The sequence below is a fragment of the Thunnus albacares genome, chromosome 21, assembly GCF_914725855.1.
Source record: "Thunnus albacares chromosome 21, fThuAlb1.1, whole genome shotgun sequence".
NCBI classification, from domain to species: domain Eukaryota; kingdom Metazoa; phylum Chordata; class Actinopteri; order Scombriformes; family Scombridae; genus Thunnus; species Thunnus albacares.
The window spans coordinates 21,819,184-21,841,629 of NC_058126.1; the positions used below are offsets into that span (position 1 = coordinate 21,819,184).

At 39.7% G+C, this 22,446-nt stretch overlaps 1 protein-coding gene across 11 annotated transcripts in view; it reads left to right on the forward strand.

Annotated features, from left to right (window-relative positions):
• The window catches only part of nrp1a (neuropilin 1a), a 189,421-nt gene that overhangs the window by 100,949 nt on the left and 66,026 nt on the right, over positions 1-22,446 (forward strand). For 4 of the 11 annotated variants that reach the window (XM_044339007.1, XM_044339006.1, XM_044339004.1 and 1 more), the window contains 3 exons: positions 13,460-13,624; positions 18,705-18,962; positions 19,392-19,443. The gene's annotated coding sequence lies outside the window, so the exon portion shown is untranslated. Of the gene's footprint in view, positions 1-5,502; positions 5,622-12,891; positions 13,055-13,459; positions 13,625-18,704; positions 18,963-19,391; positions 19,444-22,446 lie in introns of those variants that run through there. The other 7 variants (XM_044339005.1, XM_044339010.1, XM_044339002.1 and 4 more) reach the window with 7 other exon arrangements.

The following is a 22,446-nucleotide window of genomic DNA, read 5'->3' on the forward strand; positions in this document are numbered from 1 at the left end:
GTTGCCAACCTAGAGGTCAGGCCCCTCCAAAAGGTCACCAGGTAAATCTGAGGGGTCGTGAGATGATTAATGGGAGGAGAAAGAGGAAAAAACAAAGTTTTGATACACAAATCTGTTTTCAGTTTGATTTGTGGTGAATTATTGGATCATTTGAACATTTATTGAAATGAAAGCATGTGAGAAGTTTAGAGGGAAAAATCACTATTTGGTGGAGCTGTTAACCACTCATAGACATCTGAAATGTGACCCCGACTACACACTGCTTTTTATAAGGTCTGAAACCACTGTTTAACAATGTGTTGCATTTTAAAAGCTTGTTATATTAACCATTGTGTCAAATCTTCATCTGAAAAATAACTAAAGCTGTCAAATAAATGTAGTGGAGTAAAAAATACAGTATTTCCCTCTGAAATATAGTGGATTGGAAGTATAAAAAAGTATAAAATGAAATACTCAAGTAAAGTACCTCAAAATTGTACTCAAGTACAGGACTTGGCTGAGAGAACTATCAAGCCAGAGACCATCTTTGAACAAAGACAGTGGTTATGAGACAACTTGAGTTATAGAAATGGTTTGAGTAATTTCTTAGATTTAGATGAAAAGATCATTACCACTATCAAACACAAGAGTGGTATCAATATTCTCATCAAACTTTTGGGAAGAAAGCCAATTCTCAAAATGCATATTTCAACAAAAAGTGTATTTCCTAAAACTACTCTTTTAAAGATCCCCTCTAGACATGTATTAAGATATATAAAATACTCTGCTTGTAACAATAATGTGTGCCTGATATGGTCTTTCCATAAAAAAGTATAAGTACCACTTTAAAGTCCTTGGCAATGGCGTCCACTTCTCCTTCATTAAAAATTTCAGAATCTGTGAATATGCAAATATATTTCATTTCAGAAGTTAATGTTGGACACAAGATGTCTCCAACTCCACTGTAAAGTCTATTTTCAGTGTTTTTGCACTGGAAGCTTCAAGTTTCAACATCACACTTCTTTAGTTTGAATATTGGACCGGGATTGTCTTCCAAACTAGTTGTGATGTCATAAATCCTGTTCATAGGCCCACCCCTTCAAATCAGATTTTTAATTAGCACAGAGAAACTTTGCTCCTTGAATGTAAAAACAGCTTTCTAGTGTCAAACTCTGCACATACATCAGTCTGCACAGCGAAGCTCAGACATCCAACTGTAGGAACAAGAAGAAAAAGATATTTTTGAGTAGATCTGACCTTTAAGATTTTGTGTGATACTATTTCCGAGATCAAAGATACTCAACAAAGCATGTTTCAAATTCAGTATATTCCAAAACGACTGTTACAAAAATTATTCATGGGAGCATTTCATGTTCAACCACCCCTATGGTTGAGGTGTAGGTTACTAAAACTACTTAGATGTTTGGAATCAGTCATGGTTAAATGCTAAGACATTATGCAATCGACTGCATATACGTCCATTCATCCACCCTTTTGCTGCATTTTAACAGCGTGATAATACTTCCAACTTTGCTTCTAAGAAAGAACAGTCTCCCGTCTTAAGCATTTGGATGATGCTCTTGTTTTTCTGGTGGGAAGACTCTCGTCCTGTCACAATCACATTTTGAATGAAATTCAGTAAAAAAAGAAAATAATAAAATCATGTTTGTGCATAGGTTTCTCCAAATGGGTGATTGTGGGTGTAACAGCAATCAGCTAAGAGTCTTCTGAGGGTTGTGTTCGTCAAAATCAGCTAGCCTATCACTTAGAATCCCTTTTATCCCTTTTTTGTATGACAAACATCATCTGCAGAAAACACACTCAGCAATCAGCTTTTTATAGCGTGATCTCTGAAATAGCCAATTTGCTTTTTGTTTTGCCTCTGCTGTATATCATTGGAGACAGGAGTCAATTTGGTTTTCCATTCTGATCATCTGCGGCAGTCAAGAACACTTGATTGAGCACGATGAATGAGTCACTTTGAATCATGATATTATACTCATATATCCCATGAATAAACATAAGTAATAAACACAAAGAGGGTGGTCTCTCCTCTCGCTGGGTTTAGCCTCGTATTATTTTAATTCTCACCTATTAAAATGCATAATCTCCTTTACCTCTTCACAATTGCAGAGAACAATTGCAGCCTGAGAGCCGTCTATTGTATCAACAGTATGATCGCGAGTAACAAAGGCCTAATTACTACCTGCTGGAAATGATGAGGAATAATTAGCTCGATCGTGGAGAGCCACTGACGACAAGCTCGCGAGGAGCTCACTGGTGCCCATTAATGGAGTGAAATAAATGCATTATCTGATGTTTTCACGTGAGTAGTCAGTTGGATGTAATAAAAGCAAATGTTATCAGTGTAGTAAGATTATTTCTCAGGTGTGGCACCATTCAAATCACTTGGAAAATAGTTTGATTCTTCCATAAGTTGCTGCTGAAATGAATTTTACTATGAAGCAACCCCAAAGAGGAAAAATAATGATGTGAGAGCTAAATAAACACCTCAGATAATTTGCCAGAGCCTCCCGCTCAGAGTCATGTTTAACAAGCTGCCATCCCGGCTGCCTCATGGTAAACTGATGAGTCCAGCTGAGATCTGACACTTACCCCCCCCCTGCGGCCTTTACGCTGGGTCATTAAACAACTATGCGCACCTCCTCAACCTGCAACTGAGAGTTTAGAGTATTTAGAGCTTCAAGCTTTGGGTCAAAGTTTAATCCAGTGTGGTGCTGTGTAAAAAGCTCCGCTTCCTCGGACCCTGCTGCCCTCTAGGCCCGGCCCCTCCAGGCTTTCCTTGCCGTTGGGGTGAGCTCTTCCCTCCCTGTCGGTCCGTGCAACATTCCTGCTTCTCGGGATAACCGAAAGTCGCCGTGGACCATTAGCATTGAACAAAAGGAAGTATACAAAAGAGAGCGACAGGGAGAGGGGGCAGAGTGGAGGCAGGTGCATTTTAATGACTGTGTGTGTGTGTGTGTGTGTGCGTGTGTTTTTGTGTATCCATGCATGTACAGCCCCTGAAATACACTGTTAACGACTGTGGGACACTGGTGTAGATGTGCTGCCACTTAGGAAAAAACCTCTTGTGTCTCTCTCCCTGCACAGTTTCTCTTCCCAGATTCTGTCATACTTTCACAAGCGCATTTGACAGATGCTGTGTAGTTACATGTCAGTGTGTGGCCAACTATTTGTTTTCCCCTCTGTATATGTGTGTGGCCACCTCTGTCTCTTACCCAAAACATTACAGATAGCTCCATAATTCAGTTGGGGCTTTAGCTTCTGTTTTTTCCACAGTGTAATTATACGCTAAAACACTTTCCTCTGTTCCTAATGGGAAGCAGTGATTATTTCACTCGAATTACCAAAATAAGTTATTGTAACTTACAGCTTGCACATTACTGCAAGAAAAATAAGAAGCGCAATTGAATTGTGAAGGGAGAGTAGCGCATGCAGATGAAATATGTTAATAAGCTGCCAAGGCATGAGCGCAACTTCTGGTTAATGGCACAACACTGCAATCTGGCCCTCCAGGGGAGAGAGAAATGAGCATCTTCATCACCACAAGTCCCCCGTCTGAGAGAGAGAGAGAGAGAGAGAGAGAGAGAGAGGAGAGTCAAGCAGACAGACAGCATTAAAAAGCCAACGAGAAAGACAGAGAGAGTGTTGTCTGTCCCTACCTCCCATGCACATTATCCCTTCAACCAGGGGAGAGGAAATCAGTAAAGAGAGGATAATTTCCTTGAAATATCAGAATAAAGAGGACATGAAAGGAAGAACAAGAACTAAAAAAAAAAAAAAAGAAAGAGGGAGAATTGTAACAAAAGTGGGCAAGAAATACAGGAGAGAGGATGTGAAGCATGAAGCAGCAGAGGGATGCAGGATGTTAGGGGAAACAGCAGGGGGTTGGTGTGAAAGTGGCGCATCAACACATCTCGGGGAACCCGGCCGACAGATCTCATCCCTCTCAGCGTTGCGTGTTGCATTACACACAGAAATGTTATGCTGTTTGAAACCCATCAGCCAACACTTCAAAGATTCATGGTCGCCCCACTTCCCCTCATGTCTCTGCAAGGGTGCAAACCAAGAAGAAATTTTGCTTTTTCTCCTCCTCCCATCAAAGGCATTACTGATACTGGAGCTATGCGAGTGGGCGTGACGGGCGTCTGACATCAATATCACAACACTGTCCTGGAATTATATCACACATGTGGGTGGGCTGATTGGGCCGCTGAAGGGTGAATCCCAGAGACGAGGCACCGCAAGGTCACGACGACAGCTCCGAGTATGATGTAAATAGAGGAGGCAAAGTTTCATGGCGCAATTGCAATCAACCAGCCAGTGTTGATTAAAACGACACGTTTGTTCTGCGTAGGGGTCCCAGCAAATGAAATGGCCTCGTTAAACTGTGGTCTGTGTGGAGCTATCAGGGGAGTGGGAGGAGGAGAAGAAGAGAGACAATTTGACTTCCGTGTTCTTTAATGAAACATTTCACAACAACAAAGTAGCGGTTTGAGCGGCAGGCTGTTTGTCAATTCAAATATTCCGACAATTCTAGTGGAGAGAATGAATTTCCCCTCAAATGTTCTGTCGAAGGATGAGGCTGGCAATGTTCCTGTTTTTCTTACTGTCAACAGATCACATGAAAAGCCTAAACTAACAAGGAACTGATTGTGTGTGTGTGTGTGTGCGTGTGTGTGTGTGTATCCAAAGTCTGATGTAGCTTATATTCTCACTCTGTGCAATAGACCTCCGTTATTGTAACTTCTGGGATGTTTTCCCGTGACGTTGACCCATAAGAGCACTGGACTTTCTCACACAACTTTACACTATAACTTTACACAAAAATGTAATGATGGTGTCGTTGTTGTCATTTGGAACACCGGTTTGAAAACTGATCTCTGACACCTTGTTCTCAATTACCTTTATACATCATGCAGGTTTTGAAAGACAGGAAACTATGGTTGGTAGTAGTCCAACTTGTGGTAACCATCTCTAAAGCCAGAAATATTGTGTAGTCTGATTCCAGCATTGTGTATTGTTGGTTTTGGTCTTTTTGTATGCTGACAATAGGGAAAAACATGAAATAACAATAGAAATATATTTCAGGCAGTCCCCAAACTTTCTGCTCTTACTCACAGTTTCTGGTTCTTTTTCTAGAAGACAGGGTGTGTTTATATCTAATTGAAATAAAGGTTTAACAAAACAAAAGAGATTATCACTTTAAAACTTGCCAGCTGCCACAAAAAGTAAAAACAACACAGACGTTGCACTCACATGATCTCACCCTTTAATTTCTGTTGTTTCTTTCCTCCTTCTATTTACAGCTTGTTTGCACTCTTACTCATTTGTGCGCTTTGTTTATTTCACCCTACAGCAGCCCTCAAGTCTGGCCCGAAAGCGTGTTGTTGCCTGCATGCGTTCCTACCCTGCACATGTGTGCATGTGATAGGGCGTAACTTTGACATGACTTTAAAGTGTTTCTTTCTGTCTTTCTCTTAAAGGCAGATGATCACATTGTATTCCTCCTCCACAAGATAGAAGAGGCGTACAGAATGATGATACACATCGAAGATTACAATTGCCCTGTGGATGCCTGTTTGTTTCTCCCCGCTTGATTGATAAGGGGTGTCACCTGTGTGCGTATGAGCGTGTGTGTGTGTGTGCAGGAGAGACTGAGAACCAGGGTAGTAAAATTCTAGGGGACAAATGACGCAGCTATTTAGCAGCAAGTTGTGCATAATTATGCTGCAAAAAATGTGTTCTGCACACTTAGGAGTTGGCATCATAGACAATCACTTATCCTTCTATTGCACACAAAGGATAACACACACACACACACACACTAATCATGATAATAGCATTTGTTAGCAGGCGCGGTTGAAAGCTCCAGTGCTGACAAGAAAATGTTTCGCAGGAGGTTTTTCCGAAAGACACGAGAATTCAGCCTTCATACACTTAACGATATTAGAATTTTACAAGAAAATATGAATTCAATGCACTATATGTCCTTAATAACCCTAATAACATTTCATGTACATGTTTTGCTACAAGGCACACAGTTGGAAGAGATGAAGGGGGAGCTTCACCACAAACCCTGGCTGGCTAATCAAAAGATTTAGCAGAGCACTGGAGTTGGAGACACACCACCATGTTGCTCTAGTTGGGATGGGGAAGTTTAATTATGTCCTGAGGGCCGAGAGGGGCTTCCCTCTTTACCTCTCTCCACTCTCACATACTTTTCTCTCCTTCCTTCACTAACACACATACTGAATCTTTCTGGTAATTATCACACACACACACACATACACAGGGGTTAGATGAGCTCTGGCCCTAGCTTGTTTACCATCTCCAGATCCTCTGACAGCTTCACTCTTACATCTTTACACAGGAGCCTGTTCAGCCATCGGGGCCAGGTGACAGATAAGCTGTTGGACAGTTCACATCCAGGGCTATAACGACGCTGACCTTTGTAAACACAGATAATCGGTGACTCATTCGGCCCTGAGTCCCAGGACCTCTGTTGTTTAGGAAGGTTATCTCCAACTAAAAGTGGAGTCTGGACCCTGCAGGCATGTGCACAGGATGTCAAGCTTATGTGACCTTGTTAGCCTTTGTGTATGCAGAAACCTCAAAGCTGCCCCTTGTTAAAGGTTAACACTCGACATAATAAAAGGGTCTTTGCAGTTTTGACGTCTGTGAACATGGATCTCATCACCCGTGTAAGTGTACAAGTATTTAAAGATATATATACATCACAGGGTTAAACAAAAGACTTGTTCTGTGCTTTTTCACTGGAGGCTGTGCAGTTTATATTTGACTCCCTTGTGTATGAAGTCATTATTAAAGTCCCCCTCCACTCAAAAATATATTTTTCTTCTTGTTCCTACAGTTGGCTGTTTGAGCTTCACCATACAAAATGATGTATGTGCAAAGTTAGTTATCACATTCATCTGCTGAAGACAGAAAGTTTCTCTGTGCTCATTAAAAATCTTATTTTAAGGAGGCGGGCCTATGAGCAGGAATTGTGACATCACACCTGATTTGGAAGCTGGTTCAATATTCAGCTTATACAAATATGATGTGGAAACTTGAAGCGTCCAGTGCACATATACTGAAAATGGACTTTACAGTGAAGTAGGAGACATCTTGTGTCCTGCAGTTAAACTTCTGAAATGAAATATATTTGCATATTTATAGATTTAGGAATTTTTAATGAGGGGGAGAAGAAGGAGATGCCATTTTATGGATTTTAAAGTGGTAATTATATGGAAAAACCATATCAGGCACAGCAGAATATTTTTATACATCTTAATACATGTCTGGAGGGTATCTTTAAGATTTCTCTCTAACCCTGCCCTTGGTAACTTATGCTTTCTGGTCTATCTTAATATAGTACGCACATGCCCATATGTACATTGAAAGTGTTACCGGTGGCTGTTATCATGCTGTCCATACTGACTATGAAAAGATGCCTTCCTAGCATGATTACACTATAAGTTATTGGGGACAAAATTCAGAGTCCTTGTTCTATGATGCATTCTTAACTTCATCTGAAAACAATAGGCCTCACAAGTCTGAGTTGGTCAAATCAAGTGGGTATTTTCCACAGTTATGGTCGTTGAGCACTGAATTCCCTGTTTGTGTTACTATCCCTCCACCGCAGGAAACCGTGCCTGGCAAACCACAGAAGACTTCAGCTGAATTTAAGAACGTGTTTTTGCAAAGAAAAAGGACTGTGGATTAGGGGCTTAGGTCTTGACAGTGCTGACCTTTGAGGGAATGGAGATCCGCAAAGTGCAAAACGGAGGAATCTATCATAGCTTAGCTGTGTTGCACCATCCTGTTAGAGTATAAACTGTTCTAAATAAAGGCATGGTTTGTAGACAGTTATGAGCCAGTGGTAGAAATATGTCTTTTGAGTAAACCTACAGTGCCTCCCGTTAACGACTGAACTAATTAGCTTGCTGTCACCCTAAAGAAATTAGATTTGCAGAAAAACATTAACCTTGTAACTTACTAAGTGCATGTAAACTCATAAATTGAAGATTATCCACAAAAATCTGTCACTGATGCCAAATATGTGGCCTCAGACAGGTACTAGGCAGCTTTTGCACATGTGTCTGTAACCTCCTGACATTTCAGCATGTTGTTCAACTCCCCCTGACTTAGTTTGAGTGCAATGTTTCAATATTTGCCCTGCCCCACAAGGCAGGCTAACTCTTTTTCAGAGCTCTGAATGAAATCGAGCACTCCAGATCCTATCTATTTGATTTCTCACAGTCCTAATATAACCTCTTCCACATGAGGCTTTTTATTACCGCTCAGGGAGACAAGCTTTATTTGCAAGCTGTTTGCTGTAGCAAATCGTTATTGCTCCATGGCATTTCAATTGAATAAGATATCAAGTTATTGTGTCATTCACTGGGCCCCAGACGTGACTCCAATAGAAAAATAAAATATTGAAATAGGGATTTTAATAAAGGGAGCTGAAGATATGATTCTACCTGAAGAGGGTAGGGAATATCCAACAATAGTGCGAGAAGAATAGTATTTCCAAACTGATAGTTGTTAATCTTAAGCACTCAAAGCATCCACATTCAGAGATACACACACACAAGCACTTTCAAAACTTGTTTCAGAGTATTGTTACAGTCAATCTTTCTGTCGTATCATGATTTGTGAAAATTTGGCAGAATTTCCACGCAAAGTAGTGCAACTTTAAGGTATGTGTGCACTATTTAATGGTTCAGTTTACCCAAATCACTCTCACATAACACACATTTTCTCACATAACCCTTTTAGTATCTAGCTTTGCAGTTAGTTTTTACCTCTGACATTACTCCAATATAATAGCAGTGAATGGAATTTCATTTGTGCTGCCCAAAGCATTGAAAACTGACCTTATGCAAGGACCAACTTGTACAAACTGATTTATTCTCAAGTGGCACACACAAGTGACTGCAGAGGACGTTTATTCAACAGAACAGTCCGAATTATCAGATGGTCTGCCTTTTCCACAGGAGTAAAAACACTTTGATTTACTATAATAATTATACTTCCTTAATAAATGAATAACTAGGATGGAACTGACAAATGTTTTAATTATCAGTTGTTTTTCGTTTGGCAGATTTATTTATAAGTCTATCAAATGTCTGAAAAATATCCATCACAATTTTCCAGAGCCCTAAGTGAATTCTTCACATTGCATGTTTTGTCCAATCAACAACCCAAGGCTCAGCAATATTTGTGATATAAGCAGCAAATCCTCACATTGGAGAAGCGGAATGCTTGTTATTTTGCTTGATAAATGACCTAAGATACAATTTAGCAGCAACACAAGATACAAACACTGTAAGAATAGAGTGTAAACAAGTGAACAAGTATGGAATATGAGCATATTACACGGTGAAGAGTTCAGTCATTGGGGGGAGCGGTATATGTATATATGTGTGTATGTATATGTTTTTGAGTGTGGTAGGGGGGCGGTGTGTCAGGCCATGTTCAACAATTTGACAGCTTTGGGGAAGGAGCTGTTTTTTAGTCTTGTGGTGCCTGCATGTATTGCATTGGTGGGCAGGGTGTGTTGGGTCACAGATGATGTTGTAGGCCCTACCCTGACATCGGGCATGATAGATGTCCTTGACTGCTGGCAGCTGTGTCCCAATGTTGTTTTGGGCCATCTTGATGACCCTCTGCAGACCTTTATGGTCCTCCCTGGTGCACGCTGTGATGCAGCACGTCAGGATGCTCTCCATTGTGCACCTGTAAAAGGTAACGTGAAGGTTCTGGCTTTCCTCATCTTCCTTAGAAAGTAGAGGCATTGCTGTACCTTCCCGATGACAGTGGAGGGGTGTATGGCCCAGGAGAAGTCGGTCAATGAACACTGGGCCAGGATTTGTTCTCCTTGTCTTCATTAAATCCACCACAGTCTCTTTAGTCTAGTCTGTCATTGACAGATGTAGTAATATTTTCTAATTTTGTAGAGTCCTCTAATTCCATGACTGACTTCAAACTCAGCAGTTTGTAGTTCTTTTAACTCTTGGAAACTTTCCCACAAATGGATTGAAACAGGAAGCCTTATATAGCAATTTGGGGGCATTGATTATGCAAGTGATGGATGAGTGTTTGTTGAATTCGATCTGGAATAGTTGTATGATAAAACCTTGCAGAAAAAAAATGTAAGAGGGATGTAGAATAAGAACATGAAAATGTTCTTGCATGAGGCCCAATGTCCCATTTATTCTGAGTAATCCACAGACCGCACACATTGACCTTTTAAGACCTATAAACAGTTTTCATATGCACTGTATTGTCAGAAGAAAGTAGTTGGAATGAAAACTGTTGACAGCAATGTCTATTTATTTCCACTGAATTGCTGGTGTCAGAGATGGATATTTTAAAACTTTAAATAAAATTAAAACTACATGCAAGTAGCCAAATACCAACAACATTATGTGAGAAATCAGTTTCTATTTGGTTGAACTGACCTTTTGAAGTGACAGACCTGGTTGTCACTGAATCTCAGCAATTAAAGACACAGTGGGAAAAGCCTGAAAGCCACAGGGCTTATCTTTGCAAGCCTGCTCCCGCTGCTGCCACGGAAGTCTTTCACCAAACCTGACCAAAATATGTCCACACTGGCCTGTGGTAGTTAAGATGTTTAGACACCCGCAGACACTTTTCTTTATCTGCTTGAAGTCAAAATTATTGTGGGACACCCAGCATGACAACACACACAAGCTCACAACCACACAAACAGACAAACAGATGCTATCCAACTGACAAACATTCATACACCTACAAACACACAAACACACACACACACCTTATCACAGCGATGGGAGGTGGTTTTGAAGCTGTGACAAACTGTCCAGCCAGCGGAAGCTATCCATGGAGAGCTTTTCTGTTCCGTTGTTTGATGCTGTTTTAGTAATTAACTCAGACAAAAGCTCCAGCAGCTCCCTTCTGATGTGCACTCAACACACATGCACACACTTATAAACACATTCCACATCTATCCTCCCCGATAAACAAGGAGTCTGGGGATATGCAGAATGTGTCGACAGTATGAACAGCGTCATTTAGAAATAGTTTTATAATGAACATGTGGGAATCTGGAGGAGTCTTTTGTTTGTGGATGTGTTGAAGAATGTGAGGTTTTCATTGTACTTACGGTACCAAATATGAAACATTTGCCTCGCATCCTTCAACAGATCCTGAAATGTGAGACTACACAGCAATAATTGGAGTTCTCTGCAATGTAAATATGTCAGCACATGATCATTCAGTGTAAACCGTTAAAAGCAGCAGTGGTAAAGTGAGAAACTGCAAAAGAAAAAAAATGCTGTAAGGAAAAGTTATCCAGTTCTTTTGGAGTGAATTGATTCACAATTTCCAAAATGGTTTAACTTTTTAAAGAATTATGCATTTGAAAATAAATACCAATTAAATATGCTGACTTGTGGAATCCAGTTTGACGATAGATGTTGGGGGTCAAAGTTCATTCCTGATCTTGGAAACAGCAGTTGAGAAAACAGTCTCACCATTAGGTTTATTTAGTAGCTGTTCCGGAAGTTTTGTAGAAGATCCCATGATCTTCATCAGCAGATAATGGTTTACAGTTGTTGTGGAACTGTAAATGTTCCAATTCAAATTCTATTCTGAGAACTTTAAACTTTAAATCTCAGCTTTTAGGCCAACATGCACAACATGGCAAGCTCCATTTGCTAATAAAGGTTATGTGTGATGGAAAGCTCCAGACCAGCCACTGAATGGACCTTGAAGAGAATGTTTAGTAAAATTAGATGTTCTTCTCTGAAGCAGTAGGCTTCCATGCTAATTTATAGAGATGAATAAAGGTACTATAAGATACAGCTAGTCACTGCTCTCTCCCTCTTGCAAACAAGCAGCGCCAATGACAGACTTTGTTGATCTTATAATGGACTGTAACTGTGCTTACAGTCACCACCTTGGTGCTCAGCAGCAATACACAAACTTGTACTTTTAAAACCAGAGTGCCGTGTTTAAGTCTGTGTCTCCCCTTGTCTTAAGTGTTTGATGTAATAAGAGAGCTATGTTTTCATGTTTGCAGAGAGGATTTCCTTAGCAAATAACTAAACACTCTTCTCATCTGGTGATGTTGGACTTGAGGAATAAGAACCTCAACCCATGTTGTTTAGTCTAGCTTTTATACCATTTTTTGTCCTCCTTTGGTTTCACATCCAACCCTCTACATATATAGGGGATTTAAAATGTTTATAGCGAAAGGCTTATGAAAAAGTTAACAATTTCTTGCTCACAGTAAACATTACCTTTTGTGGGTATATCAACCATGAAATCTTGTAACTGGTCTGGATGTGGGTAGCAGGAACGACGCCCCTTGAATCCTGGATTAAACAACCAATTAAAGGTCCAAGTATGCCACAAGTTTCCACAAATGTCTTATTGAATCAGCCAATTTCCGATCAAAACCCTCAGAGCCCACCTGGCGTTGTCAGCTGACCTTCAAACTGCCCTCTCCAAAGAAAAACCCTCACCCACATCGAAAACCCAAAGAAATTCCAAGCATTGTATCGTGTAGCCAGGCCAAATAAAACATTCCACATGTGTTGCTATCAGAACAGCTTTGGGAGAGTTGTGGGTTCACCAAGGCAGACTGTCAGAGCCATTTCCAAAGCAGCATCATATCTAAGTGAGGTCATTTTGTTGAATCACCCCCTGAAGCAAATTGCCTACAGTATGAGGTCCCCAATAACTTTATTACCACATATATCAAGGCCAGGCTTTGGTCTTGTTCGAATTTGTGGGAGACTTGGAAGCCATCTGCAAGCCGCTGTGCTTGCGCTCTTTCCTCGTTCATTTGACCTGCAGTCATCGCTGGCTTCTGTTCCTTTTTTTTTTCCCTCCTCTTTGTTTCCCTGCCTGTCTTCATTAAACTTGTCAAGTTCCTGCTGCAGCTATGCCAGCCTTGTATTATACTCTGCTGTTCTCATCACTGTGCCCTTCAGTTGCCTGGAAACCGAGTATGACGAAGACATGTGAAGAGGCAGAAAACACCTTCTGACACAAAGTAAACATCAAACCTCGTTTTATAAAGTACATGGAAACTTTTAGAATTAAATTGTTGATGAGCAATTAGAGTAAACTGTTGGGTAAATCAACATTTCCTTTGCAGTATGCATTGGAGTTACTGTGGCCTTCCTCATTTAGGTCTGCTGCAGATATCTGATTCCAGAGTATAAAAGACTGCGGACAGTTGAGATCCTTGATGTCTGAGGCAACTGAGAATAGTTAGACTTTTTCAGTTAAAATTAAACCCAAACACACATCACATCAAATCAGTACTGAAGACAAAAATCCTTCACAATATGGCTAAAGGAACATGAAACAAAAGTATGCGGGCATCCAAGAACTACACCCAAATGCCACGGGCATTAATCTGCTGCTCTAACAGCTTCCACTCTTCTGTTTTCAGGCTTTCAACCAGATGTTGGAGCCTGGCTGCAGGAATTTGCTCCCATTCAGCAACAAGAGCATCAATGAGGTCGGCCACTGATGCCGGGTGGTTGCATGGCTCGCAGTCGGTGTTCCAGTTCATCCCAAAGGTGTTGGATGAGGTTGAGGTCAGAGCTATGCAGAGGTCAGTCAAATACTTCCACACCAAACTGGGAAAACCATTTCTTTATGGACCTAGTTTTGTGCACAGCAGTATTGTTTTGTTGAAACAGGAAACTGTTGCCACAAAGTTAGAAGCGCACTATTGTCTAAAATATGATCATGTGCTGTAACAACAAGATTTGCCTTCATTGGAATGAAGGAGCCAAGACAAACAGCCCCAGACCAATAGTACACAAGGGTATGTGGACATAGTTTTTTTTTGTCTCTGTGTACTTTTACTTATGTCTTATTAACCACATCAATGTATCCCATAATGTAAAGGTCTAACATTCTTGATGGGTTTTGTGAAGAAGGCCGGAGAACTTGTGGGCATACACAGCCCTTTTGAATTTTTTTTGCACGTGATTGTGAGAAAGTTATTCAATGACCCTGACGAGTGAATTGCCTGGAGATTCAAAAATAGTAGCAGAAGCAGATAATTGTAATTGTTGGAGCTGCAGGGATCATAAGTGCACTAACAGTAGATGACGCTTTATTTTTAAACCAGTAAGTTTAAAACAGATAAACAAGAATGTGAATAATACTATTGATAATCATGTATTATATAGCTATATAAAGAGGGTCTGGTGTTTGTTATGAGGACCATGTGCTTCAACAAGCCAAGGGGCTGATTGTGCATGAATGTCTTGCTTTCAGACTGTAACGAGAGCCATACATCACCAAGCCCAGTTAGACACAACACTGTCAAACTATGCAAACAGTTATAAACAGCAAATCACTTTTATTCATTAAGTTAGAAGTTCAACAAAACATGAATGAATATGCTCTTAATCACAATTAAGCGTGTTTAATAGCAACAACATTAACACAATCGATCTGTCAGATAAATGCTCTGACATGAACAAGCATGTCCATCTGTCCTGTTTGCTAAAAAATATTTGCAAAAACACTGACAGGACTGAAAACTGGACGGTTGACGTAGCTGCAATTGTACAAACTGCACTGACTAACTGTCTAATTGGCTTATTATTAAAACCGGTCAACAAGTGAGCAATTTGTGGAAATGAGAGCGCACTACACATATACTCTCATACAATGACATTATGAATGTGATAATGATTAATAAATAGTCCTAACAAGAATACTTAAAAAGTACTTATTCCAGCTGTTGACAGCAAATAGTGACTTAAGATCTTTGTGTGTGTGTGTGTGTACTCACTAGTGACAAAAGAAGGATCCTCCTGTTTTTATGGTTAAAAGAAAAGCAGTCTGTCACTGTGTCAGTGTCCTTCCCTGTGGAACGGCAAATCGATCCATTTTGAAACACCACATCTGCTGATACTTAGCTAATGCGGCCAAACTTCCTCTCTTAAACATGCAAGTGTAGAGAAGCCAATGATAGCATAAGGTTTTTATAAATAATGCAATTATTTATAATTATCATACAAATTGACCATGTTATAGTCACATTTTTGTTCAAATTTTCTTTTTAAAGTAATTTTTTACCAAGGAACATTCTCAAGTAGTGTTTGGGGTCAGTTTGACACTTTCCAGAAGAAGCTCCTACATGCCTGAAACAAAATACTGTTACTATTTCAGGACCACAAAAAAAGAAAAATGCTCATTTTGCTTTCTTATGAATAATTTTGAAAAATTTTTTTAAAAAAAAGAATGACAGGGTTTAATCACAATAAATAAAAAAAACAAACTTTAAAATTAAATTAAATTCCTTGATCTCAAAATGACAAGCTGTCAATCAGAATAAATATTTGGTGATAAAACAATTTGGGTAAAATATCCTCCACTAAAGAAAGTACAGACTTGTCATCCTTGAATTTCATCAATATCAATATCAAGCATCATCTTCCTGTTTATAAATTGTAAACAATCTGATACTCAGGAGATATAAACTTTATAATCAGAGGAAGTGTCAGATAAGAAGCACGAGCATCGGACAGACAGGATTTCCTGCCCTTGGTGCATTGAGGCAGCCCTCCATCAGTTCATCATCGCAGACAGAGAGCCCTGCCGTATGTGTTGACTTTTCAAAGCAGTGAAGGAGCACTTTATCAAATGCCATCAGTCCTACTTGTCACCCCGTTGCCCATTGTATCTCGTCAATGTGTGACATACATTACAATGCGATGTCCCGTCAGTTTTTGTAAAAACCAAAGCGAGGGCGGACGATTCGTGCATCACTGCCATGCAGCGGGTGACATTAAATCAATACGGGGGGCATGTATTTGCGGGTCGCTCCGTGGCCACAGAGCTAATAACAAAACAAGACAAATTAAGTGTCTGCTTAGGCGCACTTCCTCAGCTTGACAGGGTGATTGGGCGGTGTAATGGGAAAAGAGGGCTAGAACAGACAAGAAACCATATAGCTGAGAAGAACACTTCATTTTATAGGCCTCATTTGGCGAGTTGTTGGATATGCTGCACACAATGTGATGTGACACTGATTACAACCAGCATGTCAAGGCAAGCTAACCTCTGTACGTATGTGTCATGGTGGGTGTATGTGTGCCTCAAGGGTCCATTGTGAGGCTGTGAGGGTGGCAGAGTTGGAGAGGCACCGACCAGGACTGATAAAACAGACAGAGGCATATCGCTACATCAGACGAGCTGGCAGTGAAACAAATGGGGTCGGAGAAGGTCAACAACATCACAATGTCAGTCTCAGTCTGCTGCTGGTATAACTGTTAGTCTTACAGAAACAAGGGAGCTGATAAACTGACATCTGAGCAGACACGCTATTGCAGAACAGCCACAGAATACTAGCTCATAGTGTGGCATTGGATTCATATCAGTGAAGCCGAGGAGAAGTGCGAGGGTGGGGGTGCATATGAAAAATCAACAGAGCCTGAAATGATTGTGTCCAATTGCAAATTAAAGTAACAGTTAACAAGAATGCAATGTGTTGGGAACAAGTGTGTTGTTTGTGTTGTTGTGTTCTCATGCCAGGCCTCCATTTTTTAAGCGCTCGCTGAAACCTTGTGGCGATTACACCCAGCCATATGTCTAGTCTGTGAACACTGTAGCTTCGCAGCCATCCAATCCATTTGGCCTTTTAAAAAACAGCCACTCTCATCAAACGCTTTATAATTAACCATAAAATATGACTGGAGGAACTGTGGTGAGCTGTCGCTTTTGTCCGCCGTCCAAAAAACGGGCCTGGCTTCCTCTAGCAGCATGATTTCATGAGGCTTTATAGCAAATTAAAACAGAGTAGCATGGCTGTGCGCATCTCTGTGCGAATGTGTGTTTATTTTGTCTCTATCTATCTGTCTTGAAAAAATGAAATACTTAATCATTTTGAGTGAATTATATATATGGGGGCGGGGGCATGTATTTGTGTTTTTAAGCCATGCTGCCCAGGCCTCTTGGTATCTTGAGAATCGTGTCAGGAAAAAGTGAAAAGACTATATTCGAGTTACTTATTAACTGCCACGACGTGTGTTAGAGGACTATACCAATAAACATGTACTTCTCCAGGCTCAGTGCTAAGAGTGCTGATGTTCACTAGGGACTGGGTTGGTTTTCTTTTTGATAACAGTGTTCTCTGTTTAAAAAGCCACTAAATCTGTGGAAGCAGTGGAACTAGAAGTTTCTATATTCCCAAGCTTCTCACTTTCTATTTCTCTTTCTGTTTGTCTGTCTTTCTGTCTCTGTCCTTCCCACTTTTCCCACTATATATATATATATATATATATACTCTGTATATACATAAAAGAATATATTTTGCTGGAGCAAAAAATACTGAAAGCAAAATACAGAATAGCAAATGACAATGTTATGAATTGAAAGTCAATGTAAATAGGAAATAGTGCATGAGAATAACAATAAAATGTATTCACGCTCTCGATACATATTTAAGAATGACCTGATAGAATAAATCATCATTTCTCAGTGACTAAACAAGCTAAAACAAACTTTCCAACCATCCGTATACAGTCTTCTCTGCATGTTTAGCAGTTACATTTCAGTGTAGTACAAGTTCAGACTATATTTTGTCATGTATTTTTAATCTATCAAGTTTATTGTCATTCAAACCATACATTCACATATAAAACAGAATGAAAAGATGTTTCTCTGGGGCCAAGGTGCTAGACGAGAATAAATGATAGTGATATGGCAAATATGTAAATTTTGTTTTCTACTGGGATTATTCTACATATTTATTATTGTCAACGAATCCCATAATAACCCCACAACCAGCCCCACCATGTGCTACTGGGTCTCTGTCAATACTTTCGGACCTCCGTATCCAAATTAATTTCTACCAACTGAAGACACAAATCTTTAAAAATTGCTCACAAATATATAGTTTCCCTTATGAAAAAATGGTGAGATAATTTCCTAAAACAGCTGGGCACTGTAGTTTTTAGCAAGTGTTACTCAAATACAAGTAAATAGTGCACTTGTTGGGACTGTTTTCAGTGTTTTTAGTACACAATGGTGCTCTAGTGAGTATTTACAGCAGCAGGACTGTGTGAAGGAACATGTTACGCAATGGTGTGGCTCACTGATGTGTTTTTTGGACAGCAATGCTGTATGTCACAGAGGAATAAGATATATCAGGCTTTGGATACACAGACAGTACTTGTCAGTGGGATCAATTCATTGTTGATTTTGGCCTTTTAATGGGATTTGTCACCAATAAGAAAAATATAGAGTATCATCAACCTTAACCTTTAATATAATTTGCACTGAAGATTATGCAGTATCCTTATTTTGCATCTTTTATAATATACAAAAATGTAAATACAGTATACTCCTCATTCACTTTCTCATCCTCTCTGTTTACGTCTCTACTTGACTCCCCTGCTCTATTTCACTGTCTGCTTCCAATTACATTTTTCTCCCTCGCTGTCAACCCCTATTTCTCTCTCCCTCTCTTTCTGTCTGCATTCAACTCCAAATCTCTTTATTTCTCACTCTCGCTGCCCTTCTTTCTATTTCCCTGTCTCTGCTGAGCACAATTTCTCTCTCCATCTCTCTTTCTACATCCAATTCCATTTCTCACTCTTGATGTTCATACATTTCTCACTCACTGTCCCCTTTCACTGCATCTGACTCCAAATATGTCTGTTCCTTTCTAGCTGGGCCTCTATTTGTCTACACCTGTCTCTTCTCTCTCTCAGTCTCTGTCCTGCTGCATCTCTTTCCCTTGCTGTCTGTCTCTATTTGTCTCCGTGGACAGGTTGGATTCTCTGAGGGCTGCACTCCGACATGGTGAAATGGAGTTAGTTTGTTCCTGCAGCGACGACGGCACTTTGCAGTCAGGATAACAACTCCAGATATTGACGGAGAGCAGGGAAAGGACTTCAGGGGTCACCGTGAGCTGTCAGGAAGGAGAGGTGAAGCTTTAAAGCACTGCACACAGTAGCTGTAGATACAGTAAGGGGAGAACACAACCATATCTGAGTGTGAGGTTAAAGTAAAGGCATCAGTATCTTCAGATGTCTTCAAACAAGGGGCTTGTTGGATATTGCTTAAATCTAGGAACTCAGTGAAATCACTACAGGAACGTCTATGTGGCAAGAAACTGATCAGACAAGTTGTAAACAAACTAACAGTTTATCTAAAACATTTTATTTAGAGGTAAAACAGAGAATGAGCAACACTGAAAAGTCTGTAATACGCAAAATAAAATATATACAGAGACATTGCAACTACAGCAGGTCAAAGCTGAATGAGGAAATTAATATGTTAACTGTGATCAAGATTCCAAACAGACAGATTAACTGATCATTTTACTGTTTGTCTTCTTTTCTTACTTCTTCTAGATAAATTAATAATCCCCATTGGACTTCCCTTTAGCAATGCTGAAGCATCTCGGTGAGTAGAGCTATGAAAGCTATGAAAATTAGTTGCCAAAAAATCCCAACCCACCCCAAAAATTATCCTTTTAGATGAGCTTTGAGGTTTATCTGTTCTGTATTTTTACTATAATTCCTGTCAAGTAACATACAAACAGTTAAAACTCAAATATTGTCTCCTCTTTGCAGCTCCACAGAGCCAGATACTTGATGCTACCTCATGAGAAATCAAACACTATTTGCATTTGTGTCCTTAAAGTTGTATGACTTGAAACATCTTCCAACAACTGTCCTGGTGGACAATTTAGTGTGGGACCTCAGAATCAGAGCGGTGTTCTAGGTCTGATTTCGGTGGATCATTCATCATGGATCTGGCACTCGGGCATGTTTGATTTAAGCTGCTATTACACAAAGTCATGTTGAGTATCTATGAGGCACTGAAAAAAATGTAAAAACTGCAGTTCTGAACCAGAAAGACTTACTGAAGACACAAAAGGACATTGTGGTCATTTAAAACTATTACCCTTAGAGTTTCTTTGTTAAATGTCATTATCAGTCTTTAAAGAGAGAGGAACGTTAGCCACAATTGAACAACATAGTCCACACTGTTGCTACACCTTAAAATCCCATTAAGCTGTGCTGACTAAAGAGACTGGAGAGCCTATTAGCTTTTAGAGTGGAAGTCAAATTTATTTAGAAAAATTAATTTAAAAGAGTCCTGCCCATGCACAGCCTGAGGAAGATGATATAACCTGAGCAGCATACAATGTGAAATGTCTATCAATTTGCTGCTGGAGGAATTTCAGTCTTATTGACAAGTGAATAATTTACCAAAACCTTGGCATTTTAATTTTGTGCTCTCATGGAAAATCAGAAAAACTTTTTTATGACTTTCAAATCAGTTTATTTGTGTCACATGGTCTGCGACATCAAAACATTTGATGTGAAAAGTCCCCTCAGTTGTTCTGTTTTCCCGAGCAAAATGTCCCTGATGATTCATTCACGAAAAGCAGTCATTCTACACATACCAAAAAATTTTCACTGCTCGTGACCATCTTTGGTCTTGTTGGGAAATGTGGTCGTGATGTGTGTGTTTATGTGTGTGTGTTAGATATCATAGTTCAACTATCACTTCCTGGCCAAGTAAGTCCGCATCAGACACAGCTTTATTCCTGTGATCTCAGTGGCTCAGATTCTTTAGTCACATCCTGTCAGTCTTCTGTAAATAATCCAAGACTAAATCACCAGTTTTGTCACATGATACAGTGTTTTGTTAGCAGCAGCTTCAAGACAAAAGTCAGACCTTGTGACAAACACAAAGACAGAAATACAATAGACACACCAAGATGGTAAAATACCAACATGAAAAATAATATATATATCAGCATGAAAGCCCACATACTGTATAAGTGCTCTGTACCGACTCACACAAACAGTTGTAACTAGTTAGACTAATAGAGGTACTGCCCACCCCTCCAGCAACACACACACACACTCACACAACACACACAGACATTAAAAAGGGCAGCGTCTCATCTTCCTCAGTAGCCCTTCTCACAGTTTCAGCTAATCTTTACCATCACAGGCTGGGCCGCCATTGTTGGGATTTCCTCTTCTTAATTACTGGGACACTGGGCTTTGTGCTTACTGTGCTGCTGTTTCAGGCTCCATTTCTAACCCTGTTGTGTGTCTTCAACCCTCCTATGAGGTTGGAGGGCCAGAGGGGCAGCTAGGTTTACCACCTGTTGGGGCAATTACTAACTGAACAAAGCATGAGTGGCAGGGAGGGGCTTTATTTCTCTGATCAGCATTTTTTTATCTTACAGAGGAAAGAGGCTTTGATGGCTTTATCATCAGAAGGCTATGTACCACCTTTTACTATGAATTATCACCTTTTTTTATTTAAAAGCAAAATAGCTTTTTTAAATATATTATTCATGCAAAGATCTATCTTAAACTTTATCAGAAAATGTGTCTATAACAAAGAAAAAGTGTCCAGTCAACACTAACTGAAGAGCTTTACATTTGCCATATTAACACAACGAAAATCTGATACATATGACAATGAAACTCCATCCACAGCAAGTGATCAGTCAACACTACTGAGAGAAATACAAACTACATAAACAGCATGGAGCAAGTGCTTCACAAAGGGGCACAATGACTTAATCTAGTACTCTTCATCACCCTCAACAAGCATAAATAAGAATGTGTAAAATAAAGATAGTTGGTTTGTTCATGAGACAGTTTTTTAATGGTTGGTTTCAACCTTAGTAGATCTTATCCAAATAAAATTTTATTCAATCACAACACACTCTTGAATTAATGGATAAAAAGGTCAGGGTGAGGTGTTTTCATATTTTTATCCCTGATGGAGACCCATAATTGTCACATGAACAAACAATTTAACTAACTTTTTACAATCATTTTTATATTGCAAGATAGCTGATAAGCTATGATAGCTCCCTCTGTTTTGGACCCAAAGGTCAGCACTGTCAAGACTGTTTCCTGTTGGTTAGCAGTACAAATTTGCAAAGTCAAAGTCCACTGTAGTTGAACTTGACGCAAAAGATTTGCCCATATTTATAACAACAAATGTACTGATTGTGGATATTCCTTTGAAATGAATGGATTTCATTGCAAATTTTCATAGTTTTAAATGCTGGTGTGCAGGCTTTAAGACTTTCTGTAGCCCTTGAGCACACCTCTGCTTCATGGGTACAATTTCTGAGTTTTGAATTCCTCAGATTTCAGCTACTTTATAATTATGTATTTCAGTATGAAAGTAGAAGTATGAATAAACAGAGTGAAGGGTAGTTCACTCCTCACCACATGCAGCTTGTATCTGAAGGACACATCTCTACAATATAGAACTGTATGACTAAGGGTTCTTTGAAGTTGGGCAGACTTTAAGTATATATCTTAGCCAATATACAGTATAGATCTCTATGTATAGATCCCCTTGAGAGCAGAGGCTTTCTACGGTAGTCACCAAGGTGATTTTAGGGAGGGTAATCTCTCA